At 34.2% G+C, this 15,000-nt stretch overlaps 1 protein-coding gene across 39 annotated transcripts in view; it reads right to left on the bottom strand.

Annotated features, from left to right (window-relative positions):
* Positions 1 to 15,000, bottom strand: part of LOC145258136 (poly(rC)-binding protein 3-like) — a 572,684-nt gene that overhangs the window by 276,078 nt on the left and 281,606 nt on the right. For 5 of the 39 annotated variants that reach the window (XM_080115919.1, XM_080115883.1, XM_080115890.1 and 2 more), the window contains exon 1: positions 6,175 to 6,367. The exons of 26 other annotated variants lie outside the window; for them this stretch is intronic. The gene's annotated coding sequence lies outside the window, so the exon portion shown is untranslated. Of the gene's footprint in view, positions 1 to 6,174; positions 6,482 to 15,000 lie in introns of those variants that run through there. 8 more of the 39 variants (XM_080115907.1, XM_080115900.1, XM_080115917.1 and 5 more) reach the window with 7 other exon arrangements.

The raw sequence follows: 15,000 nt of genomic DNA, 5'->3' as shown, positions 1-15,000 counted from the left end.
TAGATGAGGATTAGACATTTGGATTATTCGGACAACTGTTCTCATTTTGAGTGTCATTTTCACAACGTTTCGGTCAATGTAATCTCCGACCTTCTTCTGAATTTAACAAGAAACTTCTTGAGTTCGACAGGATACACCTGAAGAAGGTCGAAGGTTGTATCAACCGAAACATTGTGCGAATGAAACTCAAGATGTGAACAGTCGTCCAAATAATCCAAGAAATTTATTAAATAACCTTCAACCTCCAAAATTTACCAAGTACTTTATCCATTACGCTTCTAGTTCTTGTAGACACTGTTAGTATACATTGGTGGAGTTTTAAACTTACTCTTATTTAACGAAAAAGGTTCAATCCTCAGTGGAAATGATAGTCAGAATACAATTGCAAATTATTTAGGATTTCTTTCCGGTCATGGCTGAGAAAACGGAGAACATATACGGATTATATAAAGGGTTTTGCTTGAAATTCTGTGCAGATTCCCGAGTTGACAGATTAATAAGTTTGAAAGATACACCTGAAAAGACATGGAGTTTACATTGGCCGAAACGTTGTGAAAATAACAAACAAAGTGAGAACTGTAGTTCGAATAATCCAAATAATATGAATTATCAATCCTTATCTCAAAAATTCAGAAACATAAATATAACCGGATTTGCAGACTCATTTTCTCCAAATTCAAACAATATAACCAGAGCACAATGGCTGAGTCAACAGGTTACATTTTTTCTAATAAAATATTTCTCTGTTCATATATATATATATATATACATATATATATATAAAGCATTTAAAAATAAATATTTAAATTCAACATTTCTCACGATTAACGGTAGCCGAATGGATAAGGGTCTGCCAATGAAGCCAGGGATGGCTTCTGTCGCCGGGTTCAAATCTATCGACTGGTATTAATCATGACACCCTGCATTGATGATTCCCGAAAGGATAATACACTAGTGTCTGTAGACATTTGATAATTATTATAGTAAATAATTATATATATATATATATATTAAAGAATATCTCCTGAAAGTGTTCATAAAATACAGTGTCAGCCTCCTTTCTACAACCCAACCATATTTGGTACAAATTAACTCCAGTCTTATTCACTAAGTTTCAATAATAAATGGGTACACTTTGGTGATCGTTTCATCAGTAGGAAGTGTGCTTCACATTCACCGGATTTAACCCCCCCTCCACATATTTGTATTTATGCAGTTATCTCAAAGATACTGTCTATCAAATCAGTCCCCAGAATGTTCCTGAATAAAATCAGGTATATACAAGTGCAATGAAGATGTATAATTGAACAGTGATAAAACAAAGACTGTTGGAAATTTATAAATGAGACTTGGTGGACAAGTCAGTTATAGACTGAAATTCATTTGCGTTATTTGAATTCTTCGGGTTACTGTTAATTTTCACAACATTTCGGTCAATATAACCTCTGACCTTCATGTGTATCTTGTCGAAATCGGGAATGTTTCTATCAAACTCGGGAATCTGGACGGAATTTCTAACGGAACCCTTTATTTATTTCATAGGAGTCATATGCTCTCCTTCTGTCAGCCATGATTGAATAGAGGTCCTAAGTAATTCGCAATTGTATTGCAAATTACTTAAGACCTTTATATAATCAATCCTCATTTACAAAAATTCAGAAACGTGAAATTTATTTCTATTACATATACTAGGGTTTCGGATGGGATTGTCAAATATGTTCGTGAATTTTTGAGATGAGGATTGATTATTCATATTATTTGGATTCTTCAGGCTACTGTTCTCATCTTGAGTGTCATTTTTATAATGTTTTGGTCGATGTAACCTCCGACCTTCTTCAACTGTATCTTGTCGAACTCTAGAATCTGCAGAAAATTCCGAATGGAACCCTTTATTTTATTCACGGCGATAGCATGCTCTCGTTCCATCAGTTATGACTGGGTAAGTAATTCGCAATTGTATTTTGAGTGTCACCAGCACTTATGTAAAGACCCGTGGCATAGTGGCTAAATTAGTTGGTAAAATTCAATTTTAAGTTATATTTTTTCTGGAGATTGAAGTGTCAATCCTCAGCATGGTCGACACTCAAAATACAATTTCTTAGTACATCTACCCAATCATTAATGGAACGAGAAAATGGTACCCCTGTGGATTAAATAAAGTGTTCTGTTCGAAATTTCATGCAGTTTCCCGCGTTCAATAGAAAGATTCCTAAGTTTGACAAGATACAACTGAAGAAGGCCGACGAAAACGTGAAAATAACACTCAAGACGAGAACAGTAGCTCAAATAACCCAAATAATATGATTTAAGAGTGATTTGTAAAATTCTTGAAGAAAAGTCGATTGATTAATTTATAATATATTTAAAATAACTAATTAAAAATTAATGATTAAATTTAAGATTCAAAATTCTATTAAAAATAATTAACAAATAAAAACTCATATCACATTCAGTCTATATTATTGTAAAGTCAATTAAAAATATTACTATATATATATATATATATATATATATATATGCATGCGCGCATGTACGCTTAATCACGTTGACAGACCGGTTCTCATCAGATTACTGAAATTAGGCAATGTTGAGCCTGGCTAGTACCAGATGGGTGACCATTTGGGAATTCTAGGCACTATATGTACTCTCCGCTTATCTCGGCAATGTTCCCAGTTGTCCTAAACCTCCATTTGCCACTGTATTTAACAACATTGACTTAGGAGAGGTGTAGGAGATTGCGCAACTCTTGCCACAAAAATTCCACATGCACGCACCCTAACAGTGGGTATCCATAGTGTGTCAAGATTGAAGGAAGTTAACATGTATGTATGTATGCATGTATGTATGTATTATGTATGTATGTATATATGCATTATGTATGTATGTATGTATGTATGTATGTATTATGTATGTATTATGTATGTATTATGTATTATGTATGTATGTATTATGTATGTATTATGTATTATGTATGTATGTATGTATTATGTATGTATGTATGTATGTATGTATGTATGTATTCCTTAATTGAATTATCTTTCAAAAAATGTAAATATTTCCTCATAAGAAATGAATTAAGATGCAGTGGGGGGGGGGAACAAAACAAGAACGAAAATAAAAAAAATCCTACGAAATACAGATAGAGTTAATAGATTATAAAATTAACAAAATAAATAAATAAGTAAATTGATCAAATTTGTGAATAAATATCTAATTAAATATCCTTGGCCTTCTGGCTTAGATCAAAGTGAGAAGCTAGATTTTTCTCCACATTAAAAAAAAAAACAACCTTCTGTCTCTGCTCTCGCGAGGAGGCAAGTAAAAAAGTACGAAACGGTTACCTATTTCTAGGATTTAAAAATGATCCCCATGAGCCCCACCTCAAAAATAAAAACAAAAAACCCTCACCAATCACCATCTCTGCTGATTGGACCATCTCATTTTTTTCTAATGTGTGGGAAAGGTGATAACGTACGTAAGGACATGAAGTGCGTTCATGGATTATTATACTGATTAGTGACGTCATCTGATCACGTGTGTGTGTGTGTGTGTGTGTGGATGGGGATGTGCATAAAATACAATTAAGAGTTTCTGAATTTCTGGGATGAGGATTCATAATTTGTATTATTTCGAGTATTCAGACACGTGGCGTAATGGCTAAAGTACTTAGTACTCCAGTTCAAAATGACACTATTCTGGATGTTGAAAGTTCAAGCCCCAAAGTGGGCAATACTAAGAATACAATTGCAGTTTATTTAAGACTTCTACCCGGCCCTGCCTGACTAACAGAGAGCGTGCTATCTTTCACTATCTATGGTGTAAATAAAGAGCTAAGATCAAAGTGTAATAGCTGTTGTGCCGATGAATGAGGAATCCGTCTCAACTGATGCAATTTTTATATTTGTCTCCATCCAGACTGACCTATTTCGGAAGCTGGATTATTAAAAAACTAACCTTCTGTTTAACTGTGCCCTTGTGGAAAGGCAAGTAAATAAGGATAAAAAGGTTACCATGATTGAAAAATGATTCGCAAAAAAAAACACCACATTAGGAGTAACCCAACGAGTAGCAATATCCCACCCCTACATTGTAGAGATGCCTAGAGACCAGAAAACTTTCTACTTAAATAGTTTCTTCCTTCAAATTGCTGGAATTTTGGAATTCCCTCTGGGATCCCGGTTTCTCTGACATGTAGAAGTTTAAATGTAATGTGAACAAACATCTCGTTGCTGAACTCCTTACATAGTATTGTTGTAAATTTGGTTCTAAATAACTGCTTGTGCCTTGTTTGAATTGAAATAATAATAATTCGGAATTCGTTTACCAACATCTCCCTGAAAAGAGATGGGATTCCTTCTCAGAGGATTTTCCCTCAATCCCATCTTCAAAAATCAAGGGTTTTCCTAAGGATATTAGTGGTATCTACAATAGCAGAGGTCTAGAGGCCGCCCAACACATGTGTGATTTGTGTTTTTTTGTTCAAATGTCTTTCCAAACGACTTGATATTACACCTAGCATACCAACTACCACAGGGATTACATGGGTTTTAACCACATGCGTTCGTTTTACTTCCAAGGCAAATAGAGCATAATTGTTGCACTTCTTGTTCTCCTTCTCTATCACATTCTTGTCCAAAGGCAATACAATGTATGCAGTTTGCCACCTATTTGAGACTTTGTCAGTGGCTACCAAATCTGGATGATTATATTCCATTTGCTTGGTTGTCATGACGATTTTATCGCATCATATCTCTACATTGCCATCCTCTCTTGTTCTTACTTCATCAGGTATCTCCTCAAACCACTTCCCAGCATACTTCGTTCCAAACTTCCTACAAACTCCCAAGTATATCTGAGCCTCATGCTGTCGTGTCTTCTACATAATATATATATATATATATATATATATAGTCATCCACATACAATACTGTTTCGCTGTTTCACTGCTCATCAGTGCAGCTAGACAGGAAACCGCCCAAATGACAGTCAAGGTTTCTCACCATTACGCTATACGGCTGATGCTGCGTGGGTAATGAATTAACGATGTTTTGATATCGTCCAAATGCCTCCATCTGATTTGTTTACACAAAGAGCGTCGCTTAATACGCTAATGGCAGTTTGTATATCACTTCCCAATATGCTCAACCTAAGATAGGGAGCATTATATATATATATATATATATATATATATATATATATATATATATATATATATATATATATATATATATATATATATAAAAGGCTATATGTCTGTGTCTTCACATTTTCAAACTCTATCTCCTCTGAAACCAAAAGTTGTAGAGCGGTGCTAGGGGCCTCAAATGATTGGATTTTTTACGGACCAATCTTTTATGGGTCTTTAGCCAGTTAAAATATTTTCAAGGGGTCAAAATGAGTCAAAATTGAAAAGATCGTTATACACTTTTTACAGTCATCGTAGTTTACTTTGAATTTTTAATCAGTTCATATGCGTGTCATATTGGTACAGTGGTAACGTCACCAGCTTTGAATGCTACAGTTTTTACTTTTGGTTTCGATTCTAGCTGATGGCATCCCAATACTTTTTTTTACTTTTGAAATCGCAACTGTACAATAATACGAAATCTGGACAAATAAAAATATTATATTTAAGCATATTTCACGATCAGGAAAAGCCGGACGCCCCCCCCCCATGCTAGTTGAATAAACATATTTTCTCTCTCTCTCTCTCTCTCTATATATATATATATATATATATATATAGTGTTTGTTTTTTTTCTTTAAATATAATAATTATCCACCGACACATGTTTTGTCGTCTACAATTCATCAGAGTGGCTGGATCTAGTGAGATCTGATGAGTCGTAGATGACAAAACACGTGTCAGTGGATAATTATATTAAAAAAAAAAACAATATATATGCCGCTCCCCATATGTGGTACCAAACTGGTTAAAGGGAAAATTATTCCCAACTAGCATTTAGGTAAAAATGCACTTTTGTAAATAACTGAATTCATTCAAAACGTATCGCAAAAAAAACAAAAACAAATAACATATATATATATATATATATATATATATATATATATATATATATATATATAATCAAATACAGCAGTCGTTACTTAAATATAGCTAGTGTTAAGCAAAAAATTGAAAAACAAACAAAAGTAAAAAAAAAAAAGTCATACCGAATGAGAATGTTAGCCAAATCGTCTACGTACACCGAACACCGTTATTCCTTAAAATGGGTCTTTGGATGGTTTACTAAAACTCACAAAAGAACTTGTGGATAGCAATACTAATGACTAACTAACGGTTGCTTGAGGAACTCAAGTAGAAGGATTGTGGCACGACATAGTCACATCCTGCACAAGTCCAAGTGGTCATTACTGAGAGGCAAAGGGAGTTGATAATTGACTACAGGAAAAAAGTACTTCATACAAACTGAGGAAAGGGCAACGAAAAAAAAATACAAGTCTTTAAACATTTCTTATTAACTTATTGAGTGCGTGTTTATATATATATATATATATATATATATATATATATATATATATATATATATATATATAAATAAATACTTTAATTTTATTTGAAAAATCTCTTATAACGATTATTTTAAGAGTTCTGCATCGAGGAACCTCATGCTAACTAAAATAACAGAGCTTATATATATATATATATATATATGATGATTGCAACGTCTCTTGTCAGACGAGTGCCACTCCCTCAGACAGTTAAAATCCATGAGCCCAAATGCCTGAGGGAGTATGTATACAAATATGATGTTACAGAGTCTTAGCTTTGTACGACAGCTAAGTCTCTCTCTCGGTTCAAAATGTTGAGATCCAGCAACAAGCAAGAGCAAGATAGCCAGCAACAAATTAAACTGCAGACCAGCTTAATGCGGGTAATGGTCTTCCGCTTTATGGTTTTTTAAATCAGAGATTTGCTTCTCCTAGAAAGGTTGCCTTCACCACAGCTTACGGGAGCCCTTTCCACCCCAATACACATTCGCACACGCACACAAATATACACGGTGCTAGTTGGCCATTGACCCAGAAAAAGAGTTCATTCGCCCTTTGGAAGGTCTTGTTTTTAATCCTTCAGGGAGGCTAGCCGCCCTCCTCACCAAACAAGTCTGGTGGGGGAACCAGTTTAGTCGCCGGTGACCCGACCATGAGGCAGGTAGTACTGGGTTACATGGTACCAGTAGCACATGACATGACCTGACATATATATATATATGGTTGTAGATTCGATCCACGGCTGGGGAAAGGTGCTAGTCTAGCCGCACTGATAAGTTGTGATACAACGAAACAGTACTGTATATGGATGACTATATATACACATACACACATATATATATATATATATATATATATACACACGAGTCATAATTAAATTAAAGCTAGCTTCCTATGTGTTTTGCTTAAAAGTTGAAGACCTACTAAGGTATTAAAACCTACGACCAAGAATTTATTTTTCTAACTACCATTCTCAATGCATTTTTGCCAGGAATTCAATAGTGCACCTTTGCTTCTGACGCACGTCCATGACAGGGGTTGCTTTCTTAGGGTCTCACACCGTAAATGTCTGCAGCAGTGACATGAAACTTTCAGGTTATGAATGCATAAGTATAATCATCATAACGGCAATTTGCAACTCACTCTGAACAATTTGGGCGGAATAATACTTTTGGAAACCCCCTCGTATATATGTAAATATATGTATAAATATATAGGTGTGTGTGTATATATATATTTATATATACACATAAATATACATATATACATATGTACACACACACACATATATATATATATACAGAAATACACACACACACACACATATATATATATATATATATATTTCTGTGGAAATATTCTTTATTCATTTATATATCCGTTTTATATATTCCAATCCTTATTTAAGAAGCTCAATGTAATTACAGAGCATATAATGAATAAATGACAAAAGTCTATAATCCAAAATTCATGATGTTGACCATCTTACAATTTATTCCTTTAATTTAGTTGACATTTACAATTCTTGACAGTATCTGCTCTGTAGCACAAAATCAATCACTTAATTATTATATCAATCAGTGAATCTATTATGCTCTTAACTCATCAGAAGAAATAGCAACAATCAATCCACCAAAAGGAAATAAAATCCACAGTCAAACAATGTCGAAGCCCACAAAAGCCACGACAGTCAAAAACTCGGAAGTTTAAGACTCGAGTTTTGCCCTCATTTGGGCTCATCAGTTAGACATATCCGAACCCGGGATTCGAAACCCGAGCCAACTACCTGTGTAACTGATGAGCCCAAATAAAGGCAAAACTCGAGGCTTGGACTTCCGATTTGTTGGCTGTCATAGCTCTGGTGGGCTTCGACGTTGTTTGGCTGTGGAAATAATTATATAATCTATCACATTCTGAAAAAAAAAAAAATATATATATATATATATGTGTGTGTGTGTGTGTGTGTGCATACATACACACACGCATGCATATATATATATATATATATATATATATATGTATAGTGAATGAATGACAAAAGTCTATATTCCAAAGTTCATGATGTTGACTATCTTATAATTTATTCCTTTAATTCAGTTGACTTATACAATTCTTAACAGTATCTGTTTCGTAGCGCAAAATCAATCACTTAATTATTATATCAATCAGTGAATCTATTTTGCCCTTAACTCATCATCATCATATATATATATAATGCTCCCTATCTTAGCGTATGAAGCGATGCTCTTTGTGTAAACAAATTCAGCTTAGGTACTTTGGACAGTGTCAAAACATTGTTAATTCACTGCCCATATAGCACAACGGTTAGCAGCTCTGACTGCGGTTTGGGCAATCGGGTTTCGATCCTGGCTTGAGGTAGTTGCTTGTCTAACTGCACTAATGAGCTGCGAAACAGTACTGTATGTGGATGACTATATATATATATATATACACACACACACACATATATATATGCTGCTATAAAGACTATACATAGAGTCTATTTTTCGACTTTTCGCTATTTTTAAAATTATGAAGGTACGACTATCACTAAAAATATGTTGCATTTAAACATTCTATCAATCCTCCAAATGTACCCCAACCCAAATCCTGTTTTACATAACATGATACTGGCGTACTTTGTTATTTGTTTGTTTGTTTGTTTTTACACTTCTTGCCTTTTTATTTTTAATTTAACATTTTATGTTCGATTTTTAGGGTGGGGCGCAAAGATTTATTCAGCAGTTGAACAGAATGAGATGTGAAATGGACAGGAATTTCATAAATCTATCATCTTTAATCTTTTATAAGTACACTCGATATATTACACGTATCGATGGCAACCTGTGTGCATCCTATCCTGAACGCTTTATTAATTTTTTTTCTTACTATTTTTAATTTACAAAATTTTTATCTATATATCAAACTAGCAGCCCACCCGGCGTTGCCCGGTTGTAAAATACACATATATATTATATTTTAATTCATGCAGATTTCTTATTATTGAGCCAATTCTCTATTGATCATTATTCAATATATTGATTATTATTCAGTATATTGATTATTATTCAATCTATTGATTATTATTCAGTATATTGATTATTATTCAATATATTGATTATTATTCAATATATTGATTATTATTCAGTATATAGGAATGATTTCAAAAATTATAAAAACCACCAGAATCGAAACCAGAACGTTTACCACTCCAGGCTTAGTCGTTATTTATCTCTCAGGCATCGCTATTATCTCAGCTGTAGACAGATGGATAAAAAAGATCAAAAAATGAAACGATTTTGAGCTATGAACGTTTTATTTTAACCATGCACAAAAGAAAAGACAAGCGTAATGTTTTATTCGCCACCCTGCAAAGGTCGATTGTTTTGTGTTCAATTTTGACACGTTAGCAGCAATTTTGCCGGTTAAAAGCAAATCGAGAGTGTGCTAAGGTCAAAATACCATATATATCAAATTTTAACTCTGTAGACCAAACCAAATATTCAAAGAAATTGGTAGAGAATTTTCGGATACACATGAACAAGGTCACACACTTATATCTATAATATAAAGCTGAATATCTGTGTGTGTGTGTGTGTGTGTGTGTGTGTGTGTGTGTGTGTGTGTGTGTGGTCACGAATAGGCTCCTATATGGTTGACTATTTTAAAAAACTGATTACATATAATGATAGAAGATGTATCGAGACACAGAAATGGGTATGTTTGATCTGACAGAATGGTGGTTCATAAAAATTGTGGGGTCTGCATTCGCACCTAGTCCACAAAGTATGGAAATAAAAAATTTAAAAATAAAAAAAATAAAAACTTTTACAAGTGTTTTTGACATAGATGTACATAAGATTACTTTGATAAGTATGTTTTAACTTAAATAGGGATGATATAATAAAATTGTGGGGCCTGCATTCGCGCCTGGCCTCCATAGAATGGAAATAGGCACAAACTTTAATAAAGACTTTTCATATCTATCTACGTAAGTATACTTTCATAATTATGTTTCAGTTTGAAGAAATATGGTATAATAAAATGATGGGGTGTTCGTTTGCACCTGACCTCCAAAGAATGAAAATATGTCACAAAGTTTAACAAGATTTTTTTAATATAGATCCCCAGAATATTGTGATAAGTGTTTCAGTGTGAACAGGTATGGTATAATAAATTATGGGGTTTATCTATTTTATTTTTACTTTCGTCATATTTTGCTTTGGTTTTGATACCCCCAAATTCGAAGCTATCTCTTTACAACCCTTCGTTTTCATAACCTATCATACTTTCATAAATCAGAGTCCATTTTCCGTAGGCTGTTTTTGAACCCAGTCAACGACGAGTACTTTTGCTAGTATATATATATATATATATATATATATATATATGCGTAGATCATCGTATAACGATTTGATCACTGTCTGTCTGACGTAATGAACATTTAAATTAAAATGTTTAAAATTCAACGCTATTTCACACGGTTAATGGTAGCCGAATGGATACGGCCTCCGCTAATCGAGCCAGAGATGTCTCGTGTCGCGGGGTTCGAATCGTTCGACTGGTAGTAATCGTGACACCCTGCACTGATGAATCCCGAAAGGATGAAACACTAGTGCCTGTAGGTATTTAATTATTATAGTAAAAAAATAATTATATATATATATATATATATATATATATATATATATAATTAAGAAACTTTCACCTTTATTTCGTATTCCTTGTTGTGAATAAAATATAAATTCAATTCTACAATATCTGGACTTTTTCTTCTTTATATATATATATATATATATATATATATATATATATATATACATATATATATATATATACAAAATATTTTTTAGATTAACAATAACAATAGAAAATCAATAAATAAAATAAACATACATATACATAAATTATCATTATATATATATAACTAAACTAATATTATAAAAAAATAAAAAAAGATCACATTTAACTACACCTAGGTTTAAAATAGATCAGATCACTAGATATCTACGCTTCCCGCTAAAAAAAGCACACACAAAGGAAGGATTAAACCTAAGGTCAACTGGGCCTTTGTCCTGTAAGTGCATGCCGATTGGCTGATTAACTAAGAAGCTGATTGGCTAAGTAAAAACTCAATAGAATGTGCACACATAAAAACGCGAGATAATCACAATTCTTCACATAAGCCTGACCAATCCTAGCATGGATGAAATGCAGAATATTCTGTGTAGCTTAATTGCCATATATATTTTTATAACTTACTACTACTATATATATATATATATATATATAAATTTCGGTGTGCTAGGACGTTTTCATCTTAAATTCTATGCAATTATGCAGAATGTAGAAACTATACATAAATGTCATATTTTCTCATTATGGATGTTAAGTGTGGAGGCAGACCCCATGATATTGTTGATCAGCCTAAAATATAATTATATAAAGTACCTTGTGTAATGTACTTTTAGAATATATTGAGGATACTGCCAAGGTTGCTGCAAAGAAGGTGGGATCCATCTACCATGCTAGAAAATAATTCACACCTGACATTTTTCTATACTACTAAAAAGCCATCATTCACCCGTGCATGGAGTATCTACCACTAGTCTCCCTCTTAGACAGGGTAAAAAAAAAGAGGCTCCAATCTAATAGGTCTTGCACTATCAGCCAAGCTCCAACCTCTGTCTTATTGTTACAATGTCGCATCCCTGTGCTGCTTTTTTTTTTTTTACTTGGTGTCACCACTTATCAAGGCCCAAAGGCCACTCGAGGATAAGGCTCAATGAATGTAAGGTGGTAGTGTTGTAATTGTTAATGGTGTAAATTGGGTAGAATTTGATTATTTATGGGGACGGTTTAACAAGAATCTGTTTACATTGGATTTGGAGACTACCATGTTGTATTCAACTGGGAAGCAGACTAAGGAAACAATGTTCCACAGGTAGGCAGTTCTGGGAAAGAAGCTGTGTTTATGGAATCTGTGTTTAGATTTAGGCACAGATAGAGAGTGGGAGGGATCCTATATAGTGGTTGTAGCTAGTTGAGTGTTTTTTGTGAAAGTTTGGCCGGAGGGTTGATAGATTGGAATTCAGTCGAGCAGTTGCCATGAAAATAACGATGTGGGAAAGAAGCTGCAGGGAAGAGAATAGGGCTCACGAAATTACATCAGGTTGATTGATGATGGTAGAGATAGGGGACGTGTTTCTGTTCAAGACTGTTTCTTATTTGACAAAACTTGTTTTACAAGTACTTGAATGGAATGTGCTATAGTGAAATCATAGTACTTCTCGATGTACATGACTTGACTAATCCAACAAGCAGCAAAATCACACCTCTTCATTACTAAGATTCCATTAGATGCACTAAGCCTTCTACTGTAGAAGTTCGTTATCTAGGACTGGTAGATTTTGGAATTCCCTCCATTACCTGCTCCCCTCACTGTACTAACATGTAGAAGTTTAAATGTAATGTGAACAGACTTCTCGCTGCTCAACTCCCCACTGTTCCCTGTTAGACATGATCCCAAATAGTGGCCCTTTTTTGTTTCAAGTGGCAATGTTCCTTGTTTGGGGTAAAAAAAAAAGAGTAAAAAAAAAAAGAATGGCCTTCAGGTGTAGTATCTGTTCTGATACTACGCTTCACCTTTTCTGTCCTCGGTCAGTGGAAGAGAAATCCCTCATGACTGAGACAATTTTAAAAATTTTTTTCCTATCAGAATGCGCCTTTTGGGGCAGCTGGATTTCCCCCACATTAAAAACCTACCTTGTGTCTAACTCTTCCCTCGTAGAGAGGCAAGTAAATGGGAATAATCAAACAGACAGTAAGCATAACTTTATATATAGAAATATTAAAGTATGTGTTTATATAAAGGAGTGCTTAAACAATGACCTCTTTGACTTCTCGTCTGTAACACTTAGAAGAAAAATAAAAGTGTTTTCAACTTTTTTTTTTTCTCATCTTTTTATTTTTGCTGGGATGGGGCATTCTGCTGTTTGCTAGACAGTTACAAGCTATTTAACCGAGAGACCTTTTAGGATTCTAACTGTCCCTTGTGCAATTCTTTGAATCTTTTTTTTTTTTTTTTTTTACTAGGTGGGGAGGGGGAGTCAATGCTTATCAAGGACCGAATGCCACTCGAGGATAAAGGTTAATGAGAGGCAGGTGTCGTGTAAGACAACCACATTATGCTTGATAATGCTAGAACTAGGATAGTGTTATTTTCTTAAGAGGACGGATCAATAGGAACTTGTTTACATTAGACTTGAAAACGGCACTCTGGATTGGAATAAAAATAAAAATTGCCTCAGTCTTAAAGGATTACAACTGAGGACAGAATAGAGAATGTGTGGCATCAACACATATACTACACTTTGTTCCTAGCTGTTTTAGTGTCAGTATTTGAATAATTGACGAGGGAGAACATAGTAACAGTTAAATAAATATGTATTAACGAAAATACATAAAAAAGGTAAATTGAGCAATATCGTTGCTCAACTGCTGGACTAGTGGGTGACGACCATACTCTCCGTGTGTCCATCTCTAACTGACTTTGTAAATAGGTCCTCGTTACCCAAAAGTGACGTCATGGACTAGTTCATTATTCCAGGCAGTAGGGGTGCAACCCCAACACCAGCCAAAAGTTCAAGGAAGTCGTTTTAGCAAACAATAATTTATATGGATAGATGCTGAACGAGAAAACAGTGATTCTTCCTCCTTTGTCAGAAACATCACTCATGAAATATGAGGAGTAAAAGACGAAACAATGAACCGCGGATCGTGAGGTTGCTGAAAGTAAACCCAACGTCCAGTTTCTATTCTGCACAGATTTGCAGCTGTTTGTGTAAGATCTGCAGAAATTTTGTGAAACTATATGAGTACACCATTTATCGAATATCTCATCCTTCTCATCACAATGACCACTGCATGATTGCATACCTTTTAATCCTTCAATAAGTTGGTTGTTATTCGTAAAAATGAAAGTGGTGTGGTGTGATGGTTTAATGCGCAGACTGTGGACATGGCATGTTGAATTCAAGTTCTGTCACAGCTACTGGAACTTTCCATTTTTTTCCTTACGTGAAAGAATACCGTTATTAACATTATTTTTACACAGCTGCCTCTAATCTTACTGGACCAACAATTGCTTAAGTAGTGAGTATGGATTAGTTATATTGTCTTGGTTGGCAACCGGTCTTGGAGATCTACAAACATCCCGGTAAAGCCTTAAGTGGGTCACGTTGAAATGTTTAAAATGAATCGTATCGATCCTGCAATGGGTAAGTAATAAAAATATCTTAAGGTATCCCGTATCATCTTCTTTAAGTTTACAATATATATGAGTCCATTGGCTGCTATTTCTGACTGACAGTACAGGAGCCCTAACTCTTTGATAGCATTTAGAGTGGCTGTTCTATCATCAGTCGCATCATATCAGGATAGTTGTAGTGTCATGCCTATGAGTGGTTACAGCTATAGAATATAGGC

This window comes from Euprymna scolopes, chromosome 33 (genome assembly GCF_053919585.1).
Source record: "Euprymna scolopes isolate OS-2025 chromosome 33, ASM5391958v1, whole genome shotgun sequence".
In the NCBI taxonomy this organism is placed as follows: Eukaryota; Metazoa; Mollusca; class Cephalopoda; order Sepiida; family Sepiolidae; genus Euprymna; species Euprymna scolopes.
The sequence above is the reverse complement of the archived record's forward strand: the minus strand, read 5'-3'. Positions and strand labels throughout refer to the sequence as shown.